Source organism: Schistocerca cancellata, chromosome 1 (genome assembly GCF_023864275.1).
Source record: "Schistocerca cancellata isolate TAMUIC-IGC-003103 chromosome 1, iqSchCanc2.1, whole genome shotgun sequence".
Lineage (NCBI taxonomy): Eukaryota > Metazoa > Arthropoda > Insecta > Orthoptera > Acrididae > Schistocerca > Schistocerca cancellata.
In genome coordinates, this window is record NC_064626.1 from 99,566,021 (window position 1) to 99,585,571 (window position 19,551).

Below are 19,551 nucleotides of genomic sequence, written 5' to 3' on the forward strand. Positions count from 1 at the left end.
GCGTCGTGAGCCGTTACGCGGCGAGGCTCGGCCGCGGCCAAGCGCATGCGCAAGCGCAAGCGCAGGGGCGAGAGACAAACTGTCTCAAAATTACTTAGAGCAAATATACATATAAACAAAATGTAACTGAAAGCTGTCTTACAATTGGACATACCTATCTATTGGTATAGCAACATTAAACAATTTACCTGAGAACAAACTACAAAGCCCAGGTATAATTTTTTTTTTAAATATTATAGTAAGAGGGGGTAGCCCCGCTACAGTAACTAACAATTAGTGTCAAAACCATGCGTGCTGAGCATAAAATGTCTTTAACATAAAAAGGCCTTAGCAACTATGTGTCATTACCAAGCATATAAGGAAATACAAAGACACACATGTACAATCACATTATAATAATTCCCTATCTGCTTTGTCCCTTTATTATAATGTGATTGTACATGTGTGTCTTTGTATTTCCTTATATGCTTGGTAATGACACATAGTTGCTAAGGCCTTTTTATGTTAAAGACATTTTATGCTCAGCACGCATGGTTTTGACACTAATTGTTAGTTACTGTAGCGGGGCTACCCCCTCTTACTATAATATTTAAAAAAAAATTTATACCTTGGCTTTGTAGTTTGTTCTCAGGTAAATTGTTTAATGTTGCTATACCAATAGATAGGTATGTCCAATTGTAAGACAGCTTTCAGTTACATTTTGTTTATATGTATATTTGCTCTAAGTAATTTTGAGACAGTTTGTCTCTCGCCCCTGCGCTTGCGCTTGCGCATGCGCTTGGCCGCGGCCGAGCCTCGCCGCGTAACGGCTCACGACGCCTAGTTTTCGAGCCGCTTACGTGTGGTCCTGATTTATGGCCGGCGCAGCTCCGTCTACGTTCGCCCTAATGGTTTTAATTTTGACTGACATAATCTTATGATTATGCGTCTTTAATGTTTTAATTTTTAATCTGTGACATGGCCAGTGTTTGGCTCACAAAATAATTTCATTGTTGTAAGTATCACAATTTCTTCATTATTCAATCATTAGACTGATAATGCATTTTAGTGAGTAATATATGTCCATATGTGGTTTAATTTATAGGTTCTGAAGAAGATTCCATTACTGGAATCGAAACCTAGGTAAACGAGTAAAATTACCTTGCAACTGAAGGCTGAAAACATTGTTTATTTGCTGTCTTTTCTGAAAGTATTTGTCTGGAATGTGGCCATGTGTGGAAGTGAAACACGGACCACAAACAGTTTAGACAAGAAGAGAATAGAAGCTTTGGAAATGTGGTGCTACAGAAGAGTGATGATGATTAGATGGATTAGATGGGTAGATCACATAACTAATGAGAAGGTATTGAATAAAGACAAGAAATTTGTGGCACAAATTTACCAAATGAAAGGATCAGTTCAGTTGATAGGACACGTTCTGAGACATCAAGGGATCACCAGTTTAGTACTGTAGGCAAGTGTGTGGGATAAAAACCGTAGAGAAAAACCAAAGCTTGAATATAGTAAGCAGATTCACAAAGGTGTAGGCTGCAGTAGTTATTCGGAGCCGAAGAGGCTCGAACGCGATAGAGTAGCATGGAGAGCTTTATTAAACCAGTTTTTGGAGTTCAGGTCATAACAATAACAAATACAGAAAGGCAATGGTCTTCCTATACAGGCGTCAGCTTGTACAGATTGCATTTACTACATAGTTAACACACAGTTTCATTACAGATTTCACAAAGTCTTCTACAGCATAAAAATAATCAATTCAAATGTATCGTGTATAAATGTAATACATTAATTAATTATAATTTAATAAATTTTCATAAATTAATGTATAGTGTGTAAACGTCTAATTAATCTATATAGTAGTATACGCTTTATTTAGTATACAATCACATAAATAAAAAGTTTACACAGGGACAAACAATGTCAGATGTACACACAATGTGTATAATGTTGCTACGTTACAAATTAATCTGGTGATAACTCTATGTTTGTACTTACAGAGCAAGTGGTGGCTGGTAAGTATTTTCATTCTGCTAAAATGTTCATACTTATTGCCTAACTTACCTTCATATTTTGATGAGAGCGTGCTGGCGACAGCAGTGAGAAATAGACGTCCCAGTTGACTTACTCTTTCATACGAACTCACATAATGATCGCCATACCACAAACACGAAAAACCCTTGAGATTTAAATCTCCTTCGGATGTTGAGTGGCAGGAACAAATTTTTGAGTTGACTGTGAGAGTTTCCCTTATAGGAAATATGTACCCATTTCACTTCCTGCTATTTTGGAAGGACATTTTACTTGAAAGACATTCGTTGGTTGAGACTGGTCATCGACTAAATAAACATCCACTTTAGTTGCAGCTGGGGCTGTCTCTTCTTGTGTCACAGATAGGAAAGAAGATTAGGGTCGACTACAAAGTCATTAGAGCCAAAACGCGGGCTCTTGTTGGCTAAGGACGGTAAGGGAAATCGACTGAGTCCTTATTGCCAACGATCACCTTATGCGATTTAGGTCGATCACGGGAAATTTAAATCTGGATGGACGGACGGAGATTGAACCACTGGGCTCCTAGATACGAATGCGGCGTGTTGCTACAGCACAGTTTCCGTGGTGGAAACGCTTTCTTACCATTTATACGAGATATCATCTGTCACATGGATACTCCGTAGTCTATGCTTTCCTGCAGGTATTAGGTCACACATTTTAGTACTGGCGACTGAAACGTATCTTTTATAAGACGAATTAGTTTCCATTTTTTTATCTTGTCTGTATGAGCATTATGTAATGGGAAAGGAAGGTAATGTCATGTATAAGAGAACTATTATTGCGTGTAATCCACGGACTGTGTACACGAAAAATGGCAAGGATAACTTATAAATCTCCTTCAGTTTCTTCAAAAACAATTTTTCGGGAAACGATGGCTTCCTCTTCTCGTAATTCACTTTTGTTGTCACCTGCAAATGAAACACAGTTACTTGTCGACTGCTCTGTGCAGTTTCCAATCATTATTACAAACAGCTGTCACTTTTCTGCTAAATGTATCAGCGCCTATTTGTAAATCCCTTAGAAAAAAATTCATTAATGTTGTTTTATGTATTTTCACATTAGGCCTACAGATCAGTGTATCGCGTCGTGTGTTTTCAGAATGACGTACTTACAGAGCCTAAACTTTGCGTTATTCACTACGGTGTCCTATTCCATTCTTGTGACCAGTTTGTATATGGAAATAATTATAATATCTTTACAGTCACTGCTTACGAGCAATGACGTTGTACATTAGTCACCAGGGTCCGATACATTAAGAGGAAGGGAAACGAGAGAAGGCATAGGTAAACCATTAAAGGTGATGAAATACAATAAATCTGATGGAGATTATCTGATGTGTGTTTAAGTAGTAACCGCTTCGAGTAATCGATTTCATGAAGTGTATTTCCCAAGACAAACGTGACTTAATACACTGCATACTTTTGCCAGATTTAAATATTTCTCTCACTTTTTGTAGTACCAGTATCGAAGGACACGTTACACGTCCTTCCTGTCATTGTGTTTCTTCATAAATTTCTTTCCAAGCTTCAATATTGGTTCTCTTTAGGTTTAAGAATGTCGTCAGATGGACAGCTACGGTCGCAGGTTCGAATCCTGCCTCGGGCATGGATGTGTGTGATGTCCTTAGGTTAGTTAGGTTTAATTAGTTCTAAGTTCTAGGCGACTGATGACCTCAGAAGTTAAGTCGCATAGTGCTCAGAGCCATTTGAACCATTTTGTCGTCAGATGCACTACATTTGGGAGTACGATAGTGCCTGTAATGCACTGCAAGGACGCCCGCATACTCGTTTCACTGTAGGCCTTGGCTTAATGGCATCCAAAATAAGTTCATTGAAATTCCATACCTCTGCAGATCAGACACCTGCCTGTCGTTAATAAGATGAACTTCGTTGCCCCCTGCACTCAAAGGGCGTTGACTGTGAATAGCACTCTTAACCAGGCGGATACGTTCAGTGTGGTAAGATGGCCACTGCCACTAAAGTAAACATTGAAGTATTGTGAAAGAAGAAATATGACCATTCTGACTGGAAATAAGGAAAGAGAATGCGCTGCTCACAAAGAGAATGCGCTATTCACATCTCACTGATTAGTTACTTTCCTTTCATAACTGGATTTGTGCGGCAGTTTTTTATATGTGGTTAATGCTTAAAGCTTCACTTTTGGGGAGCAGTTGTATATTAATCGACATGAGAAACTAAAAATAAGTAAATGAGATATTCACTCTGCAGCGGAGTGTGTGCCGATATGAAACTTCCTGGCACATTATGAATAGTAACCGTTATTTAACAGGAATGCATTTCCTCACTACGTCGTTCGCAGAACGAATCAGCGTTTCAATATTAATTATTTTTGAAACTTCCTGGCAGATTAAAATTGTGTGCCGGACCGAGACTCGAACTTGGGACCTTTCCCTTTCGCGTTCAAAGGTTCCGAGTTCGAGTCACGGTCCGGCACACAGTTTTAATCTGCCAGGAAATTTCATATCAGCGCACACTCCGCTGCAGGATGAAAATCTCATTCTGGAAACATCGCCCAGGCTGTGGCTAAGCCATGTCACCGCAACATCCTTTCTTTCAGGAGTGCTAGTTCTGCAAGGTTCGCAGGAGAGCTTCTGTAAAGTTTGGAAGGTAGGAGACGAGGTACTGGCGGAAGTAAAGCTGTGAGGACGGGGCGTGAGTCGTGCTTGGGTAGCTCAGTTGGTAGAGCACTTGCCCGCGAAAGGGAAAGGTCCCGAGTTCGAGTCTCGGTCCGGCATACAGTTTTAATCTGCCAGGAAGTTTCAAAAATAAGTAATATTGAAACGCTGATTCGTTCTGCGAACCACGTAGTGAGGAAATGCACTCCTGTTAAATAACGGTTACTATTCATAAGTGTGATTTTTACTTTAAGAGAGGGACATCTCCTGTAACATGTTAAATTTCCGAGCAACTGGCGAGAAGTGGGGACTGCAGAGTTTGTAGACTCTGCAGCACACATATAACCCTGAGGAACTAGATACGAAGAAAGAATACGCTACTTCATCGAGGCGAGCATTGGTCGGCGTTGGATCATCGCTCCTATACTGCTTCTAACGCAGAGATTCCCTGTTTTATTTAGGAACGCGAATACTATTTGACGCTGTGATGGAAAGTAGCACTGTAGTCCAGCTAAGATAAAACCAGAGGCCGGTACTGGGTTAGCAAAATGCGTCCGAGTACTCACGGCTTTGGACGGAAAAGGTTTGTCTCGTAAGCCGTTGTCTGAGGTGGGCATACCTCGCTAATGAGAACGTTTCGCCCCCTAAAACCATCTGCAGAGGAACATAGTTCAAAGGTTTGCGAATAACACTATTAAGTGTGATAATTTTAGCCAGTTTTTAATATCATTCGTCAAGATTTGTGGCAACAACATTAGGACTGAGCCAGGTGGGTCGAAAACACGCGACGGATGAATATCGGCATACCATCGAAAACTTTTATTTCGAAGGCGTCACGGTGCTCTAGCCAACATGTCGGTCACTATAGGAGACATTACACTTATACTATATAATAAACCTCTTCTAGACTTGACAATGCTGTGGCACTGCAGAATTATTTTTTACAGTCCCACCAGGTAAGCTCAGGACAGAGAAGACTAGCTCTGGGCCAGTGTGTCAGTCCCCACCTCAACAAGACGTACCGCCGATGTCATGAACGTCACGACACGAAGCGAGCGTTGTCACACAACCTACAAGCGAGGTAATCAGAAATTCAGCAGTCTCAGAACTACATAACAGGATAACGTGAAGTAACACTTCGTAAATCAGTGTCAGAGCGCCACTGCAAAATCAAACGTAGACCGAAAGACTCACGCTTGGCGACGCAGAACAAGTTTTGATTTACCATAGCGCGGCAACGAGAGATGACGGGACCGATAAACGAGCGAAAATACGTCCATTAACATAGAGCTGGCGCGGCATAGGCGCAGGCTAATCACCTTTTATAACGAAGCTTTCGGAGCTCAAAGACACATTCAGTCATGCTGCCATTCTGTCTGTATTTCTGTAACCAGAGTAAATGATGATTATGAGTTTCAATGAAATGATAAGCTGATTGATGGTCTGCGTGGGTCTTGGACCTGTGGGCAACATCAGGTCTCACTGATGAAGTGTCAGCACTATCTTGTGCCATGTTCGTACTCCAACCTTCCACCGACTGCTGCCCTGAAGACACTCTGTAACTCTGTAAATTATCACGAGAAATAAATATTACAGCGGATACCAGTGTGTCACTGACGACTGCTGCTCCGAACACGACCCCAGTTCTCCAGTTTGCAACAATGCTCTTATTTCGGCGAGGAAGGGAGTCCACAGATCTCTAGTAGTGCCTCATTGCCCCCATAGAGCTGCCAAATTTGCAGCAGTGTTTATTGTTATAACAAAGAGGCGAACGGAGACATCTCTGCGCCGGCCGGAGTGGCCGAGCGGTTCTAGGCGCTTCAGTCTGGAACCACGCGACCGCTACGGTCGCAGATTCGAATCCTGCCTCGGCCAAAGATGAGTGTGATGTCCTTGGGTTAGTTAGGTTTAAGTAGTTCTAAGTGCTAGGCGACTCCCCAGATGTTAAATCCCATAGTGGTCAAGAGCCATTTTTAAACATCTCTGCGTGAACTCAAGTTAGCTGTTGGGAACCTGTGAAGCGTTAACGACCCCTGTAATACACTATCAGAAGTCAGTTATCTATTCGAAATGCTTATGAGTCGTCGTATTTCTGTAGCGTGTTCGATTCTAGTTGACTACGTTCTAGTCAGCTCAGCGTTTACACGCCCATGAGGTGATGTCAGCGCCCCTGGCGGCTGCCGGCGGGTGTGAGCGGCTGCCCCATGCGAGTTGGTTCTCGTGCCGTCTGAGAGTATGGGTCTCACTCCCTAATCTACGATGGCCCTTAATGACCCATATGCGATGTACCTGGCGTTGGTAGTCTTGTGGTCGGTTGATCTCCTCTCTTATTCTGGTAGGGCGTCTGCGTGTTGAACAGGAGAGTGAACCTCAACAGGCCCTGTTGCTGGCTCCCACATTGCAGTCCGGTCCTGGCAGCACTCAGCGATGTGATGTTATCGGAAAACAGTTTCTCCACCTGCAGATCAGTATGAAGTTCACACGGTGAAGGAAACCTTGAGTACATCTTCGGTTAGTTCATGGACTCTGCTGGAGCTCCTGTGACATAAATTGACAACTGTATCGTAATCATGGAATCGAGTGCTATGGATCCCAAGGATGAACTGCTTACAACAACGGGAGAGGTGGAGTATATAAAGGGAGTTAGCGTAAGGCTAAGACGCAAAGGTTCAAATGGCTCTAAGCACTATGGGACTTATCATCTGACGTTATCAGTCCCCTAGACTACTTAAACCTAACTAACTTAAGGACATGACACACATCCATGCCCGAGGCGGGATTCGAATCTGCGACAGGCAGTTTCAGCCTGATTAGAGCAATATTTTGTTCACAATCCACGTTCTTAAGAATAGCGTGGTTCCAGACTGAAGCGCCTAGAACCGCTCGGCCACAGCGGCCGGCTATGACGCAAAGTTCGGTTCGTAATGTCCGAATATGTCCTTCTTATTCTGCTACATTCACTTAACAGGATGTTAATCGCTGTGTCGGTCCGTCGCTACGTGCTTTTATGTGATGGACACAGCTCCTTGCACCATACCTCACGGGCTAACAAATGTGCTTGTTTTACTTCCTTTGGCTTTCTATCCCCTTTTCTGCGGAATGCTGATTCCTTACTCAGTCGACAGTGTTGTGGACCTGATCCACTTTCAACATAATGGCTTCTTTCCTGCTTCCACCTCTGTCTCTGGGATGACTTGAGGTTGCCTGAGGTAATGTGAGCGGGTTTAATAGTCTGTGCTGTAACAATTTATTTGACCCGCTGTTCCAACAAGTACTAGTTATTGTCAAAGAGATTTAGCGATACAGACGAGTTGGGCTAGAGAGCCACAGTTTTCGTCATTGCGTGGAAGCCTATGAACACAGTTTTTGTCATACTGGAAGGCGAAAGTGTCCACAGCACACTCATTACGAAGATGCAAGAGAGAGGGTGATATACACTCCTGGAAATTGAAATAAGAACACCGTGAATTCATTTTCCCAGGAAGGGGAAACTTTATTGACACATTTATGGGGTCAGATACATCACATGATCACACTGACAGAACCACAGGCACATAGGCACAGGCAACAGAGCATGCACAAGTCGGCACTAGTACAGTGTACATCCACCTTTCGCAGCAATGCAGGCTGCTATTCTCCCATGGAGACGATCGTAGAGATGCTGGATGTAGTCCTGTGGAACGGCTTGCCATGCCATTTCCACCTGGCGCCTCAGTTGGACCAGCGTTAGTGCTGGACGTGCAGACCGCGTGAGACGACGCTTCATCCAGTCCCAAACATGCTCAATGGGGGACAGATCCGGAGATCTCGCTGGCCAGGGTAGTTGACTTACACCTTCTAGAGCACGTTGGGTGGCACGGGATACATGCGGACGTGCATTGTCCTGTTGGAACAGCAAGTTCCCTTGCCGGTCTAGGAATGGAAGAACGATGGGTTCGATGACGGTTTGGATGTACCGTGCACTATTCAGTGTCCCCTCGACGATCACCAGTGGTGTACGGCCAGTGTAGGAGATCGCTCCCCACACCATGATGCCGGGTGTTGGCTCTGTGTGCCTCGGTTGTATGCAGTCCTGATTATGGCGCTCACCTGCACGGCGCCAAACACGCATACGACCATCATTGGCACCAAGGCAGAAGCGACTCTCATCGCTGAAGACGACACGTCTCCATTCGTCCCTCCATTCACGCCTGTCGCGACACCACTGGAGGCGGGCTGCACGATGTTGGGGCGTGAGCGGAAGTCGGCCTAACGGTGTGCGGGACCGTAGCCCAGCTTCATGGAGACGGTTACGAATGGTCCTCGCCGATACCCCAGGAGCAACAGTGTCCCTAATTTGCTGGGAAGTGGTGGTGCGGTCCCCTACGGCACTGCGTAGGATCCTACGGTCTTGGCGTGCATCCGTGCGTCGCTGCGGTCCGGTCCCAGGTCGACGGGCACGTGCACCTTCCGCCGACCACTGGCGACAACATCGATGTACTGTGGAGACCTCACGCCCCACGTGTTGAACAATTCGGCGGTACGTCCACCCGGCCTCCCGCATGCCCACTATACGCCCTCGCTCAAAGTCCGTCAACTGCACATACGGTTCACGTCCACGCTGTCGCGGCATGCTACCAGTGTTAAAGACTGCGATGGAGCTCCGTATGCCACGGCAAACTGGCTGACACTGACGGCGGCGGTGCACAAATGCTGCGCAGCTAGCGCCATTCGACGGCCAACACCGCGGTTCCTGGTGTGTCCGCTGTGCCGTGCGTGTGATCATTGCTTGTACAGCCCTCTCGCAGTGTCCGGAGCAAGTATGGTGGGTCTGACACACCGGTGTCAATGTGTTCTTTTTTTCCATTTCCAGGAGTGTAGATAGACAGATAGATAGACACACACACACACACACACACACATACAGAGAGAGAGAGAGCAACACTTGGTCGCCGAGAATGTTCTAATAAACATACTGGTTCATATTCAAAGTAGCGTGGACGATACACCCAACCCCAAATTTCATAGTCACACCTCCAACTTTAAATAAACCATTCAAACATCTCTTTTCCCATCTTGATACTTTTGGATATCTACCGTCCACCATACTCTCCAGAATCTGAAATCTCTTTTCTCGTCTCCAAAATACCGTTTGTTTTTACAAACCCCATCATCGTTCTTAATGTATGTCCTACACAGTATCTTCTCGGTTTTTCATTACATCCTGCAATCACCTTTGCTATCTCACTCTTCTGAGTACCTCATCTTCCACCTTATCCATCCTACTTATTCTTTCCATCCTTCACAATGTCCACATCTTAGAAGCCTCCAGCTTTACAGTGTCTTTCTTAACGTCCACGTTTCAGAACCGTACGGAGGGACAGTCCATAATTTTTGTCATTATTCTTCCATACTGCATGTGGAAAAGTTTCTTTTCCTACGAAATGACTCGTTTGACATTGCTATACTGCTTTTATTTTCCGTGCTTCCAGTTGCTTCCTAAATACGTAAAACCTCCAATATGTTCTTGTACTTCTTCTTTCATTCCCTCCTAGCGCCATTAGTCTTATTTTATTGGTATCGTTATTCATTCCATACCCCTGTAGCATCAGTGACTTCCAATACTTTCTTCAATTCCTTTTCTTCCTCTGCTACACCGACCATATCTGCAGAAGTTCGCCCATTGTAACTTCACACAGAGTAACGCGCAGATTTCAGAGTCAATATGCAACAGCGTGGTAACTAAAGACAAAACACTCTTAACAGACTCTTTGTTTTATGTCCAGATAGTATTATGAATATCCCATATTGTTTCCACCACCGGCACGTGTATGTGGAGTATTCAGAAAGTCCTTCTCGAATGAAACGAAAACCGTTGCGATTGTGCAAAAGTAGCCAGTCAGCAGCAGAAACGCAAATCTGCATTTAAATTCGTAACAGCGGCCGCCGTAAAACTGGCGCCGACTAATGCGAGCGGGCGGTCGGTCGGCGCGCTGCTGCTTCTGCTTCTGCCTTAATGAAAGCCGCATTTCACTCTGATTTTTATGGGATCCGCGATATGCGGCGACCGTAAAAGCGGCTGGCCCGGGAGGCAGGCAGTTTGCACTCGGCCCGTGTTTCGGAATGGAAATCCGGGCGGCGAGCAGCGATTCTCGTGTCTTTCATTGCCTCTGCGGGAGCGCGAGCGGCCCGCAGCTGGTTAAGGTGCCAGCGCTGACTCTCTGCTTGTGTCTTGTTCGATAAGCCTATATTTAACGAGTTAGGAACCTCATTCGTTGCAAATCCATTATGCTGTATCTCACAGTAAACTAGTAACACAGCTTGAAACACGGGCGCTTTCGCAAGAGCCGTGATTCGTATCACACGCTGGCCAGCGCCCAGCGTAAGTCATTCCTTCCCAGAGAGTGCCAGTTGGAAACAAGTTCCGTCTGTTCAGTGAAATATATCTGTGTGACATTCTAGTCGTGTGAGATTCGTGTGAGATTTGGCCAGTGACAGCCAATCAGGTAATAGCCCGTTAAAGTTCGGACGCCAAACGGTATGGTTTAGGCACAAAAAGGGGCTCTGCTTCCTGCTTTCGGCATTTTCACTCTGCATACTGCTCTTACAATGCTGTGGTCCAAACATACACGCTTTCCTCTAATTAAGGTTTACTTACTTGTGGACTAATCTTGGCCGGGAACGCCCCCTTTTCCTGTGCTAGTCTGATTTTATGCCCTCGTTGATTCGTATGACATGGTTTACGTTGCTTCCACGGTAGCAGAATTGCTTAACTTCGCCTACTCCCAAATCAACTACTTTCATGTTAAGGTTCTCAGTGCGCAGCCTATCCCCAGGTTCGAGTCCTCCCTCGGGCATGGGTGTATTCCTTGTTCTTAGTATAAGTTAGTTTAAGTAGTGTGTAAGTCTAGGGACCGATGACCTCAGTAGTTTGGTCCCTTCTTAGGAATTCACGCACATTTGAAAAGTTGAAGATTCTCAGTATCCTCATTTCCGCTGAAGGTTTCCGGCATACGAAGTTACCCTCATTCTGCCAACGGCCTTCTCAAAGAAGGCGGAAGAGCGCACAGAAGTTGAGGGCATTCTGCTGCAGTTGAGGTGGGAAATTGCACCTAGAGGAGGAAGAATCAGCAATGATCAACGACATGTGGCCAGTAACTGAAAAACTGTCATGATGGTCTACCAATCGGCAAAATATTCTGCAACAGTGTCCCATTCGGGTCTCCAGAAGGTGACTGCAAAGGGAGGTGACCACGAGAAAAAGACTGAATAACCAACGATAGGATAACTTCTGCGAGACGAGCGACGCAATGTCAAAAGTTTGAACGTGATACGGAAGCTAGAAAATCTGAAAGGAGGAATGCTAAGACCAAATCTAGATGTAGTAGGGGTCAGCAAAGCGAAATGGAAAGAAGGATTTCGGGTGAAACGAGTATAGGGTAATTCAACAACAGCAGAAAATGGTATAACGGACAGACACATGTTCCAAAATCAGATACTAGGTTGTAAGGCGTACCCAGAAGCCGTATAGACACAGATCACAATGTGGTAGTGATGAAGAGTAGGCTGATGTTCAGGAGATCAGTCAGGAAGATTCAATATAAAAATAAATGGGATACGGAAGTACTAACGGATGAAGAGATCTGCTTCGGTTCTCTGAGGCTGTAAATGCTGGAGTAACGAATAGCTCAGTAAACAGGACAGTTGGAGAGGAATGGACATTTCTAAAAAGAGAAATAATAAAAATTGGAAACAAAAACATAGGCGCAAAGAAATACTGCAGTAGACGGATGTTAGGAGCAGGTAAAACACGTTAATAGTAATTCAGGAATACAGAAATATGAATCGCTGAAGAAGTAACTAGGTAGTACAGTGGAGCTAAGACGGAATGGCTGCATGAAAAACGTGAAGATATCGAAAAAATAAATGAATGTCGAAAATACTGAGCATATAAAAAGTCAAAACAACCATCGGTGAAATTAAAAGGGTCGTTAACATTATGAGTGCTACGGGAATTCCAGTGTTAAATGCAGAGGGGAGAGCGGATAGGTGGAAAGAGTGCACTGAAGGCCTCTATGAGGCGGAAGATTTGTCTGATATGATAGAATGAGAAACTGGAATCGACAGGGAGGTAGGGGATCAAGCATTAGAATCAGAATTTAAGAGAGCTTTGGAGGACTTGCCCGGGTTCCCGGGTTCGATTACCGGTGGGGTCAGGGATTTTCTCTGCCTCGTGATGACTGGGTGTTGTGTGATGTCCTTAGGTTAGTTAGGTTTAAGTAGTTCTAAGTTCTAGGGGACTGATGAGCATAGATGTTGTCCCATAGTGCTCAGAGCCATTTGAACCATTTTTGGAGGACTTAAAATCAAATAAGGCGGAAGAGACAGATAACATTCCATCACAATTTCTGAAGTCATTGGGGGTAGTGCCAACAAAACGACTATTCATGTTGGTGTGTAGAATATATGAGCCTGGCGATATTTAATCTGACTTTCGTAAAAATATCATCCACACAATTCCGAAGAATGCAAGAGCTGACAAATGCGAGAGTTGTGGCATAATCGGCTTAATAGCTCCTGCATCCGAGTTGTTGACAGTAATAATACACAGAAGAATGGAAAAGAGAATTGACGATTTGTTACATAACGATTAGGAAAGGTAAAGGTGGCAGAAACACAATTCTGACGTTACGGTTGATAATGGAAGCAAGAATGAAGAAAGGTCAAGACACGTTCATTGGATTTGTCGACCTGGAAAAAGCGATCGACAATGTAAAATGGTGCAAGGTGTTCGAAATTTGAGGCAAATAGGAGTAAGCTATAGGGAGAGACGGATAATATATGACATGTAGAAGAGACAAGAAGGAAGAGTAAGAGTGGAAGACCAAGAACTAAATGATCAGATTAAAAAGGGTCTGAGACAGGGACGTAGCCTTTCACCCAAAATGTTCAGCATGTAAATCGAAGAAGTAATTATGGAAATAAATGAAAGTATCAAGAGTGGAATTAAAATTGAAGGTGAAGGGATATCAATGATATGATTCACTGATAACATTGTTATCCTCAGTGAAAGTGAAGAAGAATTACATGTTGTACTGAATGGAATGAACAGTCTAATGATTACGGACCATGGATTGAGAGTAAATTGAAGAAAGAAGAAAGTAGCGAGAAGTAGCAGAAATGCGAACGGCAAGAAGCTTAAAACCAGGATTGATGGTCACAATGTAGATGAAGTTAAGAAGTTCTACTACCAAGGTAACAAAATACCGAATGACACCATGAGCGACGAGGACATCAAAACCAGACTGACAATGGCAAAGAGGGCTTTTCTGTCCAAGACAAGTGTACTGGTGTCATACATGGGCCTTAATTTGAGGAAGAATTTTCTGACAATGTACATTTGGAGCACATCAGTGTATAGTAGTGTAACATGGACTGTGGGAAAGCGGAAGAGAAATGAATCGAAGCGTTCGAAATGTGGTACTGCGGACGTACTTTGAAAATTAAGAGGATTGAGATTTGAATACAACCAGGACGTTGGCTGCAAGTGCTACTCTGAGATGAAGAGGCTGGCAGAGGAGAGGAATTCGTGGCCGGCCTCAGCGTACCCGTCTGAAGACTGATGATTTAAAAGAAATCGTTATCGATTTACTCTTACTCTATATTCTGTACTCATTACACAGTTCATTTCATTCTACAGATTCTATAATTCTTCACTTTCACTGAGGATGAGAGTGTCACCACTATATCTTATTACTGATACCCTTCCAATCTGCCTCGAGATGACTGAGTGTTTGTGTTGTCCTCATCATTTCATCATAATTCATCCACGTCGCAAGATTGGACTGAGAAAAGTTTGGGAATTTGTACGGGTGCTGATAACCGCGCAGTCGAGCGCCCCACAATCCAAACATCATCATCACATCATCATCATTATCATCATCATCTTTCAATCTGAATTTTAATCTCACTCTTGAACCTTTCTTTTATATCCGTCATTGCTTCTTCAGTGTATAGATCAAATAGTACAGGACGGAAGACTACATCCCTGTGTTGCATGCTGGTCTCCCAGTTTCATTGTTTCACCTTGGTTCTTCTACGCATTGTATATTACCCATATTTCGCGACGGATAACTGCAATTTTTCTCAGATTTTCGAACCTCGTTCTCAATTTTAAATCGTCGAACGCTTCTTCCAGGTCGATGGATCCTATGAACGTATCTCGATTTCTCTTTAGTCCTGATCCGTTATCAAGAGAAACGTGATAATTTCGACACTTGTGTCTTTGCCTTCTCTAAACTCAAACCACCATCTAAAAGATACTCGTTGTTTTTCCATTCTTCTGCATATTATGTCTGTCAAGAACTTGGACTTGACTGTGTTTTAGTTCTCTCACATACCTTCTCTTGCCGTCTTCGGAAGTGTGTGGATTATAGTTGCCCGAAAGTCTGTCGGTTCGTCGCCTGTCTCATAGGTTCTGCACACTAATTTGAATAGACGTTTGGTTGACACTTTCACTGGCGATTTTAGAAACTCTGATGGAATGTTATCTATCGCTTCTCACTTATTCTCGCAAAGTCAATACACTGCACCACCTTTACAATCTTTTGAGACTACTCTTCCCCACCGTGTATATGCAGGGCGCAAAGGGTAGAAGTGCAAATATTTTTATGTCATGTTTGGGACGGCCATATGTACGTACATCAGTGTGTTGGTTCTTTATCTCTGCTTCGAACAAACACCTAATACACTTTATGACCTGATGCTTTCTGCAAGGTTGTAAATGCAGCATTAAGTGCACACACAGTCCGCAGCTCGTGGTCGTGCGGTAGCGTTCTCGCTTCCCACTCCCGGGTTCCCGGGTTCGATTCCCGGTGGGGTCAGGGATTTTCTCTGCCTCGTGATGACTGGGTGTTGTGTGATGTCCTTAGGTTAGTTAGGTTTAAGTAGTTCTAAATTCTAGGGGACTGATGACCATAGATGTTAAGTCCCATAGTGCTCAGAGCCATTTGAACCATTAAGTGCACAACATCCTGTCAGTATGGACTGACTGTTTTGTTTCCATGGATCCACAGTTCATCAGCTCCTGACATTCTCCACACCTGTTTCACACTATATACATATATATCTCAACCAGTATCATTTTCTACTTTAAGGATCACGGTAGATATTTACTTGCTTTCAGCAACGTTTTTAAAAATAGAACATGAACTCAAAACTCTCTAAAAACTTACATAACAAATATAAACTAAGCTTTGCATACAGCGATCTTTCAAACAACCTCGGCACGACTGGCGCGTTAAATTTTACACAGTCGTACGTTGAAACTTGAGATCAATAGCTTCACATTTCGGACCGTTAGAAATCTCGCCACTGTCATTGGAGCAAAAATTTGAAAGTAGTCGTGTGGTGGTAAGCTTCATAATTTATCTTCTCAATAAAACATGAGTAAACAGAAGCACGGTTATAGGTACATGTAAGCAAAACCCAGGGGAAACTTAACACTAGTTTTGAAAGAGAGGTGAACGAGAAGGAAGCTTGACATTCCAAAAAAGGATCCCTCCGTTATACTAGACACCAAAGCACTCAAAGCACTCACATACACTGTTTAACAAGGACACAAACTCACGCAGAGTGACAAAATTAACAAAAACCAACAAATGACATATAAGTAACTGGAGAGCCACAACTAACGGGACAACATCGTAACGAATCACAACGGCAGCCAATTAAATGTCGCTCGTACACATGATGAACCACAGGGTCTGCCCAGCAAGTTACCCACAGGTCGATCGACGACAGCGTCTGCTGTACAGCGACACTCAAACACCACAACCTGTGTACACTTCACACTGCTGTACTATCTCAAGCAGGAGAGAGCAAAGCTGATTAAGTAGTCTCTACCAAAACCAAATTTATAGCGAGCGACAATACGCAGATAATCACTTCGTTCCTGCGATTACAGGAGTGGCGGCTGTGTGTCGTCTTGCAGTCACTGCCGTGTATGATGCTCATATGATCCCATCACTTTTACATCCATACCTATCGGAACGTCACTGGCATAGCATCCATAAGTATGTTGTACTTCATACAAGGCTATGAGAAAATGGCGGGCAGGCAACTGGAAACTGACGCCTGAAACTCTGCAGCATTTTCCTGGGGACGGCATTCCGTACACAGCACCGAGAAGTGGCAGGAAAACAGCCTGCACTCGTTGCTTGTAACTGCACAGTATCCATCCGGACGCTGTACTCCATACAAGGCAGCAAGAAGAGACAAGCCTGCGCTCGCTGCCCAAAGTTCGGCTTTACCCTACAAGCTCAGCGGTTGTTGGTACATGACCCTCTGCACTCTCGCTGGCTGCTAAGCGATGCGCTCTACCCGGCCTCGAGTTCCCTTCCATGGTGCCACAAGGACTAGTGACGGAATCCACACAAGGCATGCCGCTGCACTTCGTCCTTCACCGGAGATTGGCACGAGATTAGAGGCCTCTGTGATATAGATTGCCAGAGACTTACCAGGCACGGATCACCTGCTTTGATGTGGCTTGCCACAAACTCCTCTCCTACACTGTCCACTTCATCTTAGAGTACTTGCACATTTTGTCTTCAATTATTTGGTCGGACGTATTTCAATTTCTGTCTTCCCCTACAGTCTTAACCCTACACTACTAATTCTATAAACATGGTGATTATTCCCTCATTTCATAACGCTTGTCGTATCATCCTGTGCCTTTTCCTTCCTTATCTTCCTCTCTTCGTTGATTTGTTCAGATCCTCCTTACACCTTATCTTAACGATCCATCCAGTTTTCTACATTCTTCTGTAGGAACAGAATGTTTCGATTCTCTTCTGTTTCACTTTTTTCACATAGTCAGTGTTTCACTACCGTACAATGATGTGCTCCAACTGTAGATTCTCAGAAATTACTTCCTCAAATTAAGGCCTATGTTTGACACTAACAGATTTTCTTGGTCAGGAATGTCCTTTTCGCCAATGCAGATCTGCTTTTTATATTCTCCTTGCTGTGTCAATCATGGATTATTTTGCTGCCTAGATATCAGAATATCTTAGGTTCGTCAACTTCGTGACCACGAATCCTGATGTTAAGATTCTCGCTGTTCTTGTTTCTACTATTTCTCATTACTTTAGTCTTTCTTTGATTTACTCTTAGTCCATATTCTGTACTCAACGGAATGTTCATTCCGTTTAACAAATTCTGTAATTCTTCTTCATTCTCACTCAGGACAGCAATGTCATCAGCCAAACTTATCATTCATATTCTTTCACCTTGGATTTTAATTACACTCTTGACCCTTTCTTATATTTCCATAATTCCTTAATCGATATATAGACTGAACAGAACGGACGAAACACTGCATCTCTGTCTTACACCATTTTCAATCCGAACACTTCGTTCTTGCTCGTCCACTTTCATTCTTCCCTCCTGGCCCTTGCACATATTGTACTCGCCACTCCCAATAGCTTACGCCTATTTTTCTCAGAATTTCGGACGTCTTGCACTGTTTCACGTTGTCGGACGCTTTTTCCTGGTCGACAACTCCTGTGAACGTGTCTTCATTTTTTTTAAGCTTCTTTGCATTATCAACCGCAACGTCAGACTCTGGTGCCTTTACCTTTCCTAAGCCAAACTGATCGTCATCTAACACGTCCTCAATTTTCTTTTCCGTTCTTCTGTGTATTATTCTTGTCAGCAACTTCGATGCATGAGCTATTAAGCTGATTGTACGATAACTCTCGCATTTGTCTTCGGACTTGTGTGGGTAATATTGTTTCTAAAGTCAGATGGTATATCGTCAGGCTCACACAATTTACACACCAATGTGAATAGTCGCCTTGTTCAGCTTCCCCCAAGGATTTTAGAAATTGTAATTGAACGTTGTCTATCCCTCCTCCCTTATTTATGTATATGGGACACTCAGATACATATTTATGATATACATATTCGCTATCGTTAATTATCTTGTACACTATATTCCACAGCTTCAATCTGATAATGACATTTTGGAACGCACGACGCTTGTTGTGCAACATCTGAATGGTCGCCTGTCTCTACCACAGTCGTGCTTCTCTAACTAGTAATGGAAATTACAATTACCCATCCATAACTTCTTTCTTTGACTGTTCTGAGAGATGGTTCATTTGAATTACAACATATGAAATATCAATAGACTTTATTACATAAATGAATTAAAAGATTTCCTTAGTATGACTCAATCCTTTGCCACGGGAGTGCTTCGGAATGTGCAACTGTCACTGACTTTTAAAGGATCACTCAAAGCACTATTTAACAAACATTTACATTTCCGTCTCCTCCTGGTCCTGCTCGATGATGTTGATGGCTTCAGCTGAGGTCACGATCTAGGGCAGAGCACACCTATGCACGGCTCGATATTGACCTCCGTGTGGGGGCGCTGTTATGCTGAGAGAGAGAGAGAGAGAGAGAGAGAGAGCATGATTTCTTCAGCCTCTCCCACTTGTCGCTGCGGATTGCAGCGAAAACTCTCTAACGTATGTGCTACCAATATGCGTTAATGGCCTTGGTGTGGCACCGCGATTTCTGGACGATACCACTCTTATTTTTTTTCAGAATTTCGAATATCTTGCACCGTTTTATAATGTCTAACGCTTTTTCTAGGTCTAGAAAACCTATGGGAACGTCTTAATATTTTTTTCTGTCTTGATTCAGCTATAGAGCGAAAAGTCAGAACTGCTTCTCTGGTATATTTACCTTTCTTAAAAGAAAACTGATCGTCATCGAACATCAATTTTCTTTTCCATTCTTCTGCATACCTCATTCTCAGCAGCTTGGTTGAATGGGCGATTAAGCTGTTTGTGTTATAGTTGTCGTGCTTGCCTATTCTTGCTTTCTTC